Consider the following 16,690-nt stretch of genomic DNA (forward strand, 5'->3'; position numbering starts at 1 on the left):
CACCCTGCAGCATCACGCAGCTGGCACACAAAGCATCAGGCCAAGGGTTTTGAAAACTGTTTGCTCCTTTTTGTGGATAAAAATTTGCTCCTTCCCATGAATAACCCAGGTAGTTTTTTCACAAGCAAATGCTTATAAGTGACAGGATTTTAATTTCAAAAAGTTTAATCTTAGAGCAAATAGACAGCTCCAGTGTACTCCTCTCTGGAGAAGTACACCTGCCCTCTTCCTGCCCATCCGAGCAGGATGACAGCATTCAAAATGGTCTCTACCTGTCACGCTGGTGCAGCTCTGGTCTGCAGCTTTGTTCGCATGAAGTAATCATCAAATAAAGGACAGAAATGTAGTAATGGCTAAAATATCTACAATAACCATTGTAATCTTTTCTAGGCACATAGGAACCCATATTTTCTGCTCATGTAGTTTGATAGGCTTTTGCTAATGGCAGCTGGTGTAAGCAGAGACCTTAAGTCAAGAAGGAAACCACCCTTCCTCCAGAACAGTAATTTCCAGCACCAGATGCTGCAGATCAGAGTTGATGTAGGGGCCAGGTTGGAGCAGGAGGTGTCTACAGTGTTTTCCTCAGCATCAAACAAAGCAGACCTTTGTGAACTACACACAGACAGGAAAAAACATTTCAAGACTGAGCACATCTTAAAAACAAATAAACAACACCACCACCACCACACTACCTAAACATGAACAAACACACACAGAGCTGATCACTACTAATGAAAATCTTTCATGAAAGAGTACACGAGGAGAGGCATTTAGCAGAAGCAGACAGCCGCAGCCACTGCCCAGGACACAGGCTGGTACGTGGCAAGTCTTGGGCTACTGGAATCTGAAGGGTTTGGCTTCAGCTGCCCCCTGGGAGAGAGTGTGGGCAGGTGGCCGGGGCACTGGGCAGCTGCGTGAGCCCCAGCAGGGAAGGAGCCAGTGCTGCCGGGTGCCAGCAGACAGCACGAGGCAGGCTTGGGCAGCTGAGCGAGGAAACGGCCTTGTGCTCATTTCCAGCATTTGAGGAAAAAGGACATTGTGTACATTTTTTTTTTTGGAAGGGGGATGGGGGGGAATAAAGCAAGCTGAATCCCTGCCAAGGGAACACACGCTCCTTCCAGCGGCTCCTACCAGAGCAAGCACTGACCAGCCTGCTGGGCTCCAACAAGAGGGAGCACGCGGGACTCCTGGCTCCTTTGCCTCCTCCCCAGCTAGCGGCGTTGGCAAACACGGTTATCCTCATCAGTTCTTGCTTTGCCAGAAGAGAACAGGCTGTGTGCTTAACCAGCTAAGCACATCGAGCTCGGAGGCAAACGCAGGCTTTTTTATTGCAAGCTGAAGTCAGATTTCAGTCTGAGTGGTTAATGTGCTCCAGTCAGCTATTTGTTTTCTCTTCAATTTGTTCGTGACTGCCTTGGTGAGGTATTTGTGTTTCTTTATTACTTTTTTTATTTATATAAGACATAAACCAAAAACATTTTCTGCCCTAGCTAGCAAAGCAGCCCAGCGTGCTGTTTCTCTTGCACAAAAATGGTCTCTGGAGGCGTGACAGCTATCTTCCCTCTCGTTATGTTAGCCCTTAAACGGGCAAGACTTTCTGCAAGGCTAACTGTCTAGATCCATCATCACAGGCACTGTCAGCAAGCTCATACCAGCACATTAACGTGACAAAGCCCCAGCTCTTGCCTGCCCTGTACCATGTCACTTCCCCATGTGGTTCAGCATCCTTGGCGATGCGAGAGGTCAAGCACGGCCACGAGCCCGCCCACTAGGTTTTGCACAAGGCATTACTCACTTAGTAGGGGCAGAGGAGCAAGTGAGTAACCACCACGGACAAAGTTTACCAATCTAGCCCTGCGCTGCCCTGGAGGTGCGACTTTGGAAACAGCGGATCACGGACTGTTTCCACATCCCCAAGTTGTTCTGACAGAGCAGCAGGGAAGACCTCCTCAGAAAGCTTTCTGACGGGCTGAAAAGCTGCTGAGCAGAAATGGCACCTGGCTTTCCTTTCTGCTGCGCAAAAAGCTGTGATTTGGAGTTTGTTTCAAGCCTATGTTGGCAACTATTGTGATTTTATCACCACTCTGCAAGTTTGTCCTGGAGACTTATTTCATAAACCCCCCCCATTTTCATTAAAAAAGAATAACTGCAGTTCCTAGCTGTCCTTGCAAGGAAACCCTCGTTAGCTTTGCAGTACCTGCCATGCAGATAAAGGACCAGAAATCCACACCAACTTGAAGCCAACCAGCATGGATAAGAATAACTTCTCTTCCCAGAACACTTTGGCGCAGGCTTCCAGACCTACTGCAGAAGCTGCCTGAAGTGGTTTGCTCACTCTGAGCTTCGCATTGGGCTTATCTATTGAAAACAGCACTACCCAGATGTACGCTTTCAGAGCCCTGCACTACAACGCTTCAGCGACCCTAAGTGCCTGACCTCCGGCTGAATGACGAGGGGTTTAGGAGGGGCGATGCAAAGGCCTGGCACGCAGCGCTGACCACATGCTTTGGTAAGCAGCTAGGGACAAACAAATGGAGGGAATTGATGCTGTCCTGTTAATATATTGACAGACTCTCACAGCAAATTCAGATCAAAGGACTTTCCTTCCCCACTTGTCTGGGCTAAGTCATTTCCACCAGGATGCAGTGTTGTTGGTGCTGGCTTTGCCTAATTCACTAGCCCACAGCATGACAACCATTCTCTGGAGCTGCAGAGAAAACACTTCGCATCTCCTCAAGCCCTCAGAATATTCCTTCTTAAAATAAATTCCCTCCAGCCTTCCTCCCAACCACAGAGGGGAGAGGAGGTGCAGGCTGGGAGGTGCACAGACCCAGCACCTCCTCACACGCACAAGTGCCCACGGCGAAGGGGATGAGCACTGTACTGTACAGCATACATAAGCGTCCTCCATCTGTAGCCTACTTCATCTTCCAAGGCAGAGTAAGCTTCATCGACAGCACGGATGGTTTGAAGAGTACTCGGCTCTTCAGATACCACCACTCCACAACACACTTGTCCTTACACTCGGATACAGGAGAAGATTCTTAAGGTCCCAAACAGTAACAACAATAGCATGTTAAGCCCAGCACTAGGAGAAAATTGCTGAACAAAATGTACTCTTTTACATCAGGATTTGCTTCTAGCAGTTATCTCAGAGAGTTGTTGTTAATGACCTTCTATATCTTAATTGATCTGAGCTGCCTTGGCCAAGGCCAGGTAGCATGATTGCTAGACCTTGGGTTAGCAGCGACAGGACTGCTGAATACATGCTTATCTTATCCATGTTAGCACAAGAGAGATCTAAAAGCTCAGGACATAGCCTTGATTTTTATAAGTCAACATGCATAAGAATCCTACAAATTCCTATTAGATTACAAAATGCAAAGCCTCCAATATAAATTATAAAACAGACTCCTGAGAATAAGCTCAATGGCTTTAGAACCAATATTCCACAGAGAGCACTAATTGTTGTAATAAAGCTGTGTTGCAATTCTTGTGTCCCTGATGGGTTTCCAGCTTTCATTTTCAGCTGTAAACATTCAAGGATGTAATGTTTGAGTTCCCTGTTCTCCCTAGAGGAAAGGACACGTAGAACTTTCCAAAGATTTGTGAATTCCTTCAGCACCTCCTAATCGAGATCTCCCCTTGCCAAAGAATGAGTATTTTACCCTGTGTTTGTTCTGAAAGATGTGGTATGATGTACTAGACATTTTGTCAGCGTTACATTCATTAGTCTGTTTTCATGTGCTCAACAGTGATCCTGTCCCCAGCTGAATGGCTTAGGTCAGTAATCATTTATGCAAGGGTATATGTAAAATGGAGTTAGTGAGCACAATATCAGAATAGTGAAATGTTACAGGTACCCAACCTTCTGAAACTGTCCACGAAGGGGCAGCCAAAAGAATCCATCAGGTGCTTTGCACCACTACCCCACCTGGAACCCTTGGCATTTTTTGCTTCTAACTTTAGGCTTGGTCTTAGCCACATCCTCTAAGTTCACTGGAGCTTTTTGAAGACCTGATTTTTACTGCTCTTTTTTATTGTATCACTCTGGGAGCTGATTATTTCATCCCCGAAGATAGGCTGCATTTCCCTGTCTTCACCAGCTGGAGAAGAGATGAGCAATTAGAGTATCTGTGAGCTCACAAAGATAGACCGGCTTTGTAGTCTGCCAGCACTGTGGTAAGCTATATTCATGGTCATTTTCTTGTCTTAACATTAGTATTTTATGAAGTTAAAGCACAAATCTGAACACTGTACCGCTTGAATGCATTAACTGCTTCCCACTGTCACCCCTCATTCTGGGCCCTCGTCACTGATGCTGGAGTAGGGCGCCAGAGAATAAATAGCCCTGGAATGCTACAGTGCTTGCTGCAGTCCTAAAATACGAAAGGAAAGTGGGTGAGATGGTGTTTCTGTATACCACCAGACTACTTGCACAAGAAAAGGGAACAAACAATACTGGTGATGCTGTCAACAGTTGCAGACCTGGAAACACTGAAATAACTAAGGCAGCTGGTGAAAACCTCTTGAAGAAAACTAAATAAAACTTGTAACTCCAGAAGCAGAAATAGAGATCAGTTGGCACAAATAGCATATTTTATGCTGGGAAGAAACAGTTAAGATTCCTTGGGGGTTAGATGCATTTTGCAACAAACAACACCTGCAAGAGTAACATGGAGCCAAGGGATACAGGGGGTAGAACAGGAAAGGGATGATGATAGGAATCTCACTAGGCAATCCCACTACTTTCAGGAAACATTACAATAGCACACACCAAAGTGCCTGTGTTGTTTTTCTTGCCTTATCGTTCAGTTTTCCATATGGTTTAATAATGAACCACCTTGCTTCATGGTACCATTTAACATCTTTAGGAAATCTGTCGTATAAAACATTTCCTCAAAGAATTTTGTGAACAGACAACAGAAGTTACAAAACACTGACTTTGTATGTATGGCAGTGACACAACTCATCTGACTCCTGGAGGTTGGCCACAAGACTGTGCTAGGCAGGAAAAGTGGTATGGGAATACTGGCCCAAACGGCCTGGTTGTACCACTCTCCTGCAATTCCATCAACACCAAAAAATTAGCAGGTAGCAATAGGGCACAGGTAGCAAACCCCACATTTTTTGACTAAACAAGCTAGCTGTTATTAAAGCAGATGTTCTGCCTAGGTTACTTTCCATTGTACAGCAGAAGTATCTAATGAGGTCAGGCCATTGCACAACACTGTCTGCACAGAGGGAGGAATTAGTTTTTCCAGACTTGGAGCTGTATCAGAGACAGCTCAGATACATCCGCAGCTGGTTCTTTTTGGACCCAGCACTGACGCGAGCGAGCACTGAGCAGCAAGTGATCTGGTGCATGTCTGTCAGTGGAACTAGAGCCAACCAGGACACCACAGCCATATAAAAAGTGCCTCAGACACAGTTACAGTTTGGCCTTTTTTTTTTTTAAAGGGGGGAGGGGAGAAATTCCAACACAGATTTAGTCATCTTAAAAAGCTTAAGCAACAATAAATAAATTCAGCAATGGCATTATTTGGCTGTGCTTCCTTATTGATATCTACAGCTAAATGAGATCTTACCTCAGGCTTTCTGCCAGCACTGTGTACCAGCTCCTCTGCTTTTTATTAAAACCAAGATCATGTAGTAAATTAACCAAGTTTATGCTGCATTTGAATCACCCTTTGTCATTGTCCTCCTTTTTCAAACTTGATGATATTAGACTGCTTCCACATGCCTGTGCCAAAGCTAACAAATCTTAGCTTCTTCCTAAGCCTTTCAGTATGGATTCAGTCTGCTTTTTAGAAACATGGAAAAGTAAATACATTTTCATATGGTTTCATATAAATACATTTTTCATGTAAATAAATTTTCATATATTTTCAGAGTTGCAAAACAAAAGAAGCGTAGTTGTCATAGCAAGACCTATTTATGCTTGCCTGCATTAATTTCTTTCCTGTTTACCTTTTCTCTTGAAACCTCATTCAATGACCAGAGTTGCTTAGATAAACAACAAAGCATATCCAAAAGAAACAAGAGTAAGAGTCAAAGAAAATCCTTAGGTCAGCAATTTTTTAAAACGTCGTTTCAAACCACCAACATGTTGAACAAGTCAACATTTCTTAGATCTCAGCATTTGTAATGCACTTGTTCGAAGTTGCATTTTTTCCTCACTGAGTTGGCAACGCATTTCATTTCCTATGTTAGCAACGTGACTTCTGTAGGAAAGCCAGCTATCTTTTAATCTTTCATGCTTTAAAATAAAATCATCACACGTTCAGCCTTCCATCAGTTGAAGTGGATGAGAAACCATTTGCACAGGCCCCTGCTCAGCACTGACAAGTCTGCAGCAAAGCTCTGGTCACCTCAGCCAGTGTTTGCAAGCCCCCAGGAATTGCTTTGGCTGCTGAAGAGCAGAGAGCAGTCAGCACCAGCTGTGCTGCATCCTGTCCCGCCTGTCACCGTGTTTCAGCATTTTTCCTCCTGAGCAATGACCCCGGCCTGCTCGGGTGTCAGGGCACAGTGCTGTTCCTTTGCAGTGCTCCTGGGGAATTCCTCAGAGCTTGGAATCAGGAAAATACAGATTTACATATTAATATGAACTCTGAAGTAGTGTGAAACCACAGGAAAATGGAACCAGCCCTAAGCCTGAGCAGCTGGGCTCAGCCTGGGGAAGACAAACTCAGTATCCAAGTCCTGCCTGATGGCTGAAGAAAGGAGGAGCAGCATTACTTTGCTCCCAGGGCTGGCTTCCCCCCTCCCTGGCCTGCATAGACACACACACGATGTCCACGGGGTTGTACCCAGGTCCCAAAGAACAGATGGCGTGAGCAAGATGGCAGTTGGTGTGGCATTGATTTTTAATGCAAGGAAAATGGAAGCAGACAGAAAATTAAGCCATAACCCAAGCACCTACTCCATAAAAAACAGTTATGCAAACTTCAGAGATCATCCTGACGTGAATTTATGGAAGATTTTTACATTTCTATTTCTCTTTGCTTAATACGCATGTTTTTCCCCAGATAGCATACCCTCAGCCATCAAGCCATCTGTCTCGTTTGTAAGTAAAGAGGCATATATTTTTCTTGAGTCTTAAGTGAAAATAAAGGAATGCAGTGCTTATCTGATGTCCTGTTTACTCTTATATATCACCATCGTATAAAGCCTGTAAATATTTTCCATATGTTAACTAAAGCAATTCCTCCACTTCAGCAACTAGAAGATCTGTCCATACAGTCTCTCAAAGTAGCATTAATACATTAAATTGACAAGAGTTGAATAAACACAGTTCCAGGGCTCTTTTTTTCTACCATCCGAGCACAGCAAAATCCCCGCAGGGCTAACATTCACTACACACCTCAGCAACTTCAGGTTCAAAGGCCTTGTTTCAAAAACACAAATTCAGCACATCAATTGTTTTAAGACACCTTACCTTTGCTGGCCAAGCTCAGAGCAGTCTCCAACACCAGGGTAGGTCGCTCCCTGCTGCTCGCACCACACCAGCCCCCAGCCCAGGGCACACCTGTGCAGCATGTGCCCACTCCTGGGGTGCAGGCACAGGCAGTTGGCCCCATGGTGCTCATGTGATGAATCCTGCAGCTCAGCTGGTGAAATAAGTTGTGCTCAGTTCTCCTAGCTGAAAGGGTAATGCCAGGCACCTAGGAGAAACTTGCATTAAGTAATTTAAAAATAAAACACGTTTTTTGGTGCTGAAAAGGTCAAAACAATTCAGTGTGCTGACCTGGTGAGGAAGGAGAAACATTGAAATAACTGTATGTAACCCTGTTGCACCAAAAGCATTGCTCAATGAAGCAGTGTGGCCTCCCTTCTGGAGGGAGTCCTGTCTCCAGGTGCAGCTTGTCACACACAGTGGATTTTTGTGCAAAATAAATTCTTACATCCATGAAAAAAAGTTAAAATAAGATTTCTGAATATACATGTAATGTTCTGTGTAAGCAGATACACAAGTAAAACCATGGATGTTAGTGCGAAAGTGCGAAAGGGTTAACTTTGGAGGAAAAAACAAACATGAGACATAGTCCTGTACCTGATTAAACTGTACCTGTACCTTGATTAAACTGACTTAATGGATTTCTGTTAGGATCATACCAGGATGACTATGCTGTAGGAAAGTATTTATACAACTCCAAACATCCATAAATTGCCATGTATTAGACACTCAGATTTTAATTCATCTTTCTATTGCCTTCCACCTCTCCTTCCTTTGGTGTTTACTCATCTCCCTTGTAACCCTTATTTCAATCTGGCTGCACAGATGGGAAAATGTCTTCCTTTACAAGTGAAGTCATCGTTAGGCTGAGAATAGGATGAGCAGATTTCTCTGAAAAGTTAAAACAGGAATCCCTTGGAGAGGTTACTAAAGAAAACTCAAAGCCTTCTGCAATGATACAGCCAACATCTCTTGTTTCTTTCACCCCTCTGCGCCCAAGCAGTGGGTGAGTCACCCCCAAAAAACATCCAGCACACAATGATCAGATCACACAAAACAAATTTCCCCAAAAACAATCTGTGTTTAACATTGTAGTCCAAGAACTATCCAAAACTGAGTTGCCCCTTCCATTTCTCCCAGTTTCTCACCCTAGTTTCACAGAAGTCATCATGGATGAAGCACACACACAAAATAGAACTTCTGACCAGTGCTTTTTCGCTATTAATTACTCATTTATTTGAATGTGCTTGCTTTCTAGGCTGAGTGGAGTACACAGTGGGAACAATTCAAAATGGAGAGTGCCCTAAGTCTGACCACAGATGGAGAAAGGCACCTGGGACAACCCTGCCCGCCCTGAGCTGTGCTGCGCACCCCACAGCTGCACCCTATGAGTGGGGCCACGCGTGGCTGCATGGCAGGGGAAGCGCTACAGCTTCACCCTTCCTTCTGAAGCCCCTCTCCACCTGCCTGGCCCCATATGCCAAAAGCACCCTCAGCATAGAGCTGTTGTGTCCAGCACAGGTGTCCCACACAGGAACATGTCTCCAGCGTGCCACAGCAGGGCCAGGGGCTGACAAACCCCAAGGTCAGTTCCCCTGGTTCCTCACAAGGCCCCATGGTGTCAAGCCCCACAAACGGAAGGGATTTTGTTGCCCAGTGTTCAGGCTTTCTGCAGACAAAGGTTGAGGAAAGTAAACAGTGGTGTGTAAAAGGGAAACCATTTATCCAAACTACACTGCAGACAGAGATTAGGGTCAGACCGAGGTATCCCAGATCCCAATCCAGTGGTCAACCTCAGGCTGGGAGCTGGGAAGCACAGTTCTGACCCTCAGCCACCCGAGAGGCTTGGCTGCAGGCACAGAAGTCTGAAAATAGGAGGGTACTTTGTCCTGATTGTCTCATGGGGTGGTGTGATTCATCCGGACATCACGCAACATTCATCCTTTCAGCATGAGTAATTTTGAAACAAACTACCCTCGGTGTGTAGTAAACTAGCTCCAGTGTACTTCAACATCCTTTAATCATCCACAATGACCACTGGACTAAGTCCCTCGACCAACAAACACACTTGATTATGCTGGAATATTTCCAATGTCCATCATCTACAGAACATTCTTCTACACAAGAGTGAAAAGCGGTGTTAAATGATACAGGGCATGACATTCATCTCTTAGTCAAAGGGATCTCAGAGCATGCAATTAGTTTTGAAATACGGAGTCAACATAACACGGTTGTTTTAGGTTTGCCCTGGACAGCAATGTTTCCTTACCACATGAACCCCTTCGTGATGCCTCTCATTCCTGGGAGTGCTTACTTTACAGCCTGACATACAGTACTTGTGTAGATTCACTCTTCCACAAGTTATGTGTGTTGTGACAGATGCTCTGTGCTGTAAATACACCGGATGCTCCCTGGGAGCAGATAACAGAAGGAAGAGCCTCTCATATCCTAGCTACTGTCCTTCAATGTAGCTTATGTGTTTACAAGTGGACAGTGTTTAGAAACAAAAAAAAAATAAGTAATGTCAATAAAGGGATCACGCTCGTAAAATAACAGCTCCCAAGTTTCACTTCTTCATTGACGTACCTATTGTTAGTGACAAAATTGCCTCATTTATCTCTAATTTATGGTGTTACTTGCAGTAGGAAACAGTATGGAATATTTCACTGTTTTACTTTTGCAGATAGCATAGAGAAAATCACTTTAGGAACAAGGACTCCGTAGTTCAAAAATGTAGGGAAACTTTCTTGATGTAATGCTTTAAAAATATACTGAAGGACTACAGTTTTTTGCATGTCAAAATGTGCCTTTCAGCAAGCAAAGTAGGAAGACACCTACAGCAACATGTTTTTAATCTTTAACAATTTACTGCAGATGGCTGAAGAAGTTAAGTAGAATAGAGACCCCTCCTCTCAGAACATGGCTGTCAGATGTGCACTATCTTTAATGTATTGAAGTGGATGTGAAAGCCTCACATGAGAGAAAAGTGAGGCACAGAAAGCTAAATGGCTCAGTGAGGTTGCTGGCAGGGCAGGGAACGCAGCTGGATTTGCTTGGCACCTAGGGTTGGGTTCACCACTGCCCTGTGCCGTGCAGAGTGGTTGTAGTGCTCCATAGGAAGTAGAAGGATGTTGTTCCTGAGACTTCATTCTTCAGAGCAGTTGCCTAAATGAAACAGAGCAGAGTTGTGCCAAAACGCCTCAGGGTAGATTGTATGAATCTCAAGGAATATAATAAAAAGCCCCCAAGGTCCTGGATTTAGACTTCTCAGGATCTGCTCCAAGTTTCCTGTAAGACTCAGGAGCTGTACCTCTCAAATCAGCACTAATTCTCTGCTATCACAACTGTGAGCCCTCCAGATGTCTCAGACCTGCAGGCAAGGTGGCCTAAACACAAATTTTCTGCACCCAATTTACAACGTGTGAACCTTGTATTCTAAAGGTATTTCCACTGTATCGCAGTACCTGGAGTACACAGAAATAGCAAAAGCTAACAAGAGACAAGTTACTAAGACTTATTTGTCAGTGTGAGGATTCAAAAAGAAAGGAAATATGCATAAGTAGCTTTTATTTCAAGATGAACTCAAACTGTGAGGAGAAAGATACACAAACAGACATCAAGAGGAAAAAGTTCGGCTGATCTACAGGAGAGAGATTTACATGGGAAATTCCCACTGGAGCTCAGACAATTTATACGCAAAAACCTATGTGTATTGCTTGGGAAACAAACCTGCAAAATCAGACAGTACTGACACACTAGTAGGCAACACAACTTCAGCTCTCTGGTTTTTGCCCACTCACACTTGCCTGAGGGGAATGTCAAAGAAAAAACACTGCCACAGAGAATCTTTTTTTCCTTAATCCTCATCAGTTAAAAGTTTGTATTACTATGTTATGGAGAGGAAATCCTAATGTTTTTACAAGACTTACATGCTAGCTTTGGTCAAACAGTCTTCCTCAAGAAAAAGGAGCAAGACCTATTTTGTTGTAAACCAGACAACCCTTCAATTGGTGTGCTTCTGCTATCACAGTGACATCCACATGGAGTTACAAGGCTCCTTTAGAAGAATAAAACAAAGGTGTGACTCTTCCACAACTAGATGACAGTACGTGTCTGAATTCACAGACAGAGGCATAAAGCTGTGCAATGCAATTCAATAAAGCTATTCAAAACAGGCTTAATTTTATCACTAGGATTCCTCAGGAAGATAAAGCAAAGTTCTGTGGTAGATGAGAAATTTCTCATGAAAGACTTGGCCAGGTCCCTGTTTGACCCACAGATCACACGAACCTTTTGCCTGGCTTACACACAGGGTCCATCTATGGCAGCTGGTCCCTGAAGATGAGAAGTTCGCAGAACGTCCCTGCAGTGACCTAGTCCTGCACAATGAATCACAGAGTGTGTTGAAAGAGCAGCCCATGATACACGAGGAGCGTACGATTCCCTTAAATTTGATGACTGATAAAAGAACTATTTTATTTCCCTTACAAATGTTTTTAGCACTGTGCAACAGCTTCATATGCCTGTATTCATAGCTTCATATGTCTGTATTTATAGAACTGGACAGTATTTTCTGTCTACAAATTTAAAATCTTACCCAGAGTTCAACACAACCAACGTATTTAACCCATACTGATTTTTTTCCTGCCCATTTCCCTCTTGTCCGAGAACTCCATGTGATTTTACTGTTTTGATTGCTATTCCAAGGCACTTGATGCATCCTGAACAAAGCTGTAGCCTATCTGTTATTTGCAGACTTTTTTTCTGGAAATATTTCTTTAATACTAAAGAGCTCGTGCCACATAATGGTTGACTTCACCACATGCTACTTCTTTGTCTCCTGTGAGATTACCTAACTTATAAACCCATTTTACTTCCAGAAGACTAAGGAAAAAGGCGTCAAGCTAAAGAGATACTTGCTTGTCCAAAAAGCATGCTCAGAGGTGTGAACAGATACACACATGATGCAGAAAGGGCTTGAATGAAAGAGGTTTTAAGCCTCACTGGTAAGAGGACTTAACCCCATGCAGTGCTGGCTAGCCCAGCCTCAGCTGGTGTGGATGTGCTTTAAAATCATTGCCAGTTAAAAACATCTGGAAGCAGGTTCTGCAAGCAGGGCTCATAATGGGTGGGATAGTTACAGCTGAATCACGTGTGACTAACACTGGTGTTTTCCTTAGAAGCCAAACCACAAGGCTGCTTTGAGAAGAGGCACACGCACAGCATAGCCCACGGACCGTTTTGCCCATGGGGAACAGCGCTGCCCGCAGCCCGAGCACTGCTTAGCCTGGCAAGCTCACAAGTGGCAGCGCTGGGGCATGGGTAGTCTGGCCACCTGCATGTCACTGGTGCTCCCCTCCCTGTCTGACGGTTGCACACGCACAGCTTGCCCAAGAAAGACAACCTGGGGAGCATGGCACCATGCGGCTGGCCTGGGGGAGCCTGCCACCGCCCAGCGGATGAGGAGACCTCAAGTGCTGCAGCAACGTCAAGAGCTACCCAAGTCTCTGCAGCACCAGGCAGCCTGTGGCTTTGCCATGTAATATCTCTGGGACTAATTAACACATTATTCATACACTTGCATGTACACTGCTCAAAACAGCTGCCTCAGCCTTCTTTTAGGGGCTTTATAGTAAAACCTATGCAATTCACTGAAGCCAGAATAGCTCTAGTGCACTGATACTTAGCAAACCCTGCCTGGAGCAGATACATTTAAAAATTGCACAGCATTTTTCATTGGCTAATACAAAGTGTGAGCCTTCTTGACTTGAATGCAAGCAGCAGGACCAGCACTGCAGTTGTCAGAACTATAGTTGGAAATAAGAGCTTTTGTTGCTGATTAGAGTTGTGAAAAAAGGCTTTACTGCTCCAGAGTAAAACTCAAATGCCTGGAGAAAGTGGGTAGTGTGTTCAACTTGGGCTGTAAGAAGTATGACTTGAGAGACTAGGGAATAAGTCCTGTTTTCAATAAAAGTCTAAAGAGGGAGGGAAGAGCTGGGGTTCAAGGAATCATCTTTGGATTTGAAGTACATTGGCAGCTGTTCAAACTGGCTGCTTGCCAGATTATATTGCTGCTATTCAGTGCTTTTGAGCAGCTTTTGCACTTGAGAGATCCTCTGCTGGTGTAAACAGACACAGTTTGACTGAAGTTAAAGGAGCTCGTTTATACCAGCCAAGAATCTGGCCCTTGATTTGCTCTAAAAATGAAATAGTGACCCTGAATAACAACAAACTCTATTTTTCTTCAAATGTGGCACTGAGCCTGGGTCCTGGCAGGTGCCTCCAGTTTTACACGCGTTGGTTTATTTCAATGCTGTTAAAAATCTTCATAAAGCTTTGTAAGCCAGATGCAACGCTTCCGTTATCCCAGCTAGAGATAGAAGCTGCATACCTGTGTGGCAGTGACCCTGACCACCACTAACCTCCTTCCACGTAACCATTACCTCCATTGGCTGTGTCACAGGAAATTTACAGTCATCTTTTTACACCGGCACCACCAGCACACACCAGCTCTGAGAATCAACCCGTTCATTCCTGCTCAGCCACAGGATTTTTGTATGAACTGCTCCCAACGCTGAGCAAAGCTGTCTACATAATGTGGCGTCCTGGTTTCAGTTAGGACACCACAAACACAACACATGGGCACCCAGATTCATCTCAGCTGACCTCAGGTGCTCAGTTTGGAACTGAGCTGCTCTAAGATCTCTCCTGTGCCACATACAGTACACAGGCAAGGTATGCAGAGCTAGCCCCCAAGAGTGCCTGTCTCCAGTGATCATATCCAAAACATAGGCTGGTGGCTGCCCTACCTCCTTGAGCTAAGCAAAGATAATGCAGACCTTTGAAATTTGAGAAGCGAGCACAACGAAGAGTCATATCTTCCAGCTGTAGAAAACTTGTTAGCAGGAGCACTGCCCTGCGTACTCTAGGTGCCTTCTGGACTCTTCATATCCACATGCATTTATTCTGTAAGATATGCACTGGTAGCTCTCCCTTTTGAGTTCTTCTATTACTTGATGGAATAATGCATGTTTGTATAGCCACAGGCATTTAAATTTGAAAACATAAATGTCTGAGCTTTTTGGTGTCACAAGCTTTGTCTTTGCTCAATAAAAGCAGAGAAAAACTATAAAATGTAACTGAGGCCCACAAAGCCATATTATTTGTCATTACACACACACACAAAACAAACAAACAAACAAAAAACCTACAGTAATTAAGATTTCTTGCAGCTTCTAACAGAGAAAATAGCAAACGTGTCCTTGTTTCACAGCTATTGTGAAAATAAAACAGATATTGACTAGGAATTATGCACTCTAGAAGTATGAGGTCTGACTTTCAATATCTTGTATTCTCATCCTATGACGTTCAAGCTTTTTTGTTTTGTTTTTACCCTTTGAATAAAATAGCAGTGCCATAAATGAAAGTTTACAAAAGAAAGCAATGGAACAATCTTCTGTAATTAGCTTGGCATAACGCTTCTACCATTAAACCAGAAACAAAATTAATTGCACACAGTGCTGTGCCAGAGCCAGACTGCTGATTAACTGTCACCTCCTCAGAAGGCTGTCCCCAGGTGCTCACCACCTGAGCTGGAAAAATTGCTGCTGGCACACAGCCCACAGGGACAGGGGAAAGGCCAGCCAGTGAAAGCCTCTTGGTTTATGACAGACCCTTGCTAACATCTACTAAAACATGACTCACTTCAGGGACACACAGTTGAGGGAAATCACAGAAAAATTAAGTAAGCAGTGCCAGCAAAAACATGGGTGTACTTACACTAGCTTTGTAATGGTACAAAGGGTGTCAGCGGGGTATATGTTTTCCAATATAATCATCCCTCAAACCTCCCTGGACAAAACCAGCACTCTCCTCTTCTCATGCTATGATACTCACAATCATAGCATTGGTCTAACTTGCTCTCTCGACTTGGCAATAACCTTATTGAGGATCACCTCCTTTTTCCATCCACAATGAACAACACCCTCTTCTCACATCATCACACTGAGGGCACCACCATCTTAACCCGTATAAAATAAAAATACAGCCTCACCATTCTCCTCATGTACACATTCAGGTCATCCTATACCAGCTCCTGTCCCTCTCAGAGCTGCCCAATGACCCCCTTGTGTGGCACTAAGAGTGAGTTTGAAGCATTTCACCAGAGCACCTGGACCCCAAACAATTGTTGGGTCTTCCCCTAGCAGTGAGAAGTTTTGAAACAAAATAGCAAGGGAAATTCTGTTTTTTGACCAGAGTCACAGAGCATGCAGGTGAGGTGCCATCTGCACCATGGAGATATACAGAGAGAAGGAACAGAGGCCAGTCCCCACACAGAAGTTTAGTTAGATAGCAATTTAACTATTAACTAAAAATGCGAGTTGTCCCCCCCTGTCCCTCAACATACAAACGTCCATCAGCAAGAGCAATATTTAGTTAAAAACCATTCACAACGGCTCCACCTTGCACCTTACACACTCCCCCTTCACTTTCCCTGTCTGCCATGTTTGTCCTCTAACAAATCTCTCCCTAATGCTCCCTTCCTCAAAGCTTCCATCGTGGAGCACTGCCATATACCTCCAGCTCCCCGTGCTGGCAAACACCTCCCGTCTCGCTTTGTCTGGGTTCCACCACCAGGGGAGGAGGACTGGGCCCCGCGATGCCATTTTGAGCTGGCCTGACAGACTCCAGGGTGCAGCCACAGGGACCCTGCTCCTGGCACTGCCCCAGCGGCCACCCGTCCTGCCCCTTAACAAGAGAGACACACAGACAAGGAGGAGCTTGTTCTCATTCATGAAAGAGATTCTTATTTTGGCCCCCTAACCATGTTTTTTTAGCAGTCAAGGAGTTACCTAGAAGGTAGGACTAGTGCCTTATCTGTTCTCTTTGCAATGTGAACTAAGGCCATCTGGCCAACCTAACCATTAGCACTTCAGTTGGTCATTTGAGTTGGTGATTCCTAATGGGAATTATTTGCACTTCATTGTCCTTTCCCCTGAAGCATAAGTAACAGAGAGCTGCTTGGCTTACACAGAAACCTGGATTTGTCTCAAAATGGAAGCATCTGTTAATAAAGAGCTTATCGAAAAGCTATATGTACCCCAAAGTTAGTATTACCTGCCAGTGAAAATCCTGCTTGGTTTGCTGATGCGAAGCAATTCGTTGATGTGAATTTCTGGTGATCTCTAATGTGACCTGCAAGCCAGGGCTCTCACCTTGCACTGGTGCAGCTCA

This window comes from Aythya ferina, assembly GCF_964211825.1.
Source record: "Aythya ferina genome assembly, chromosome: 8".
NCBI classification, from domain to species: domain Eukaryota; kingdom Metazoa; phylum Chordata; class Aves; order Anseriformes; family Anatidae; genus Aythya; species Aythya ferina.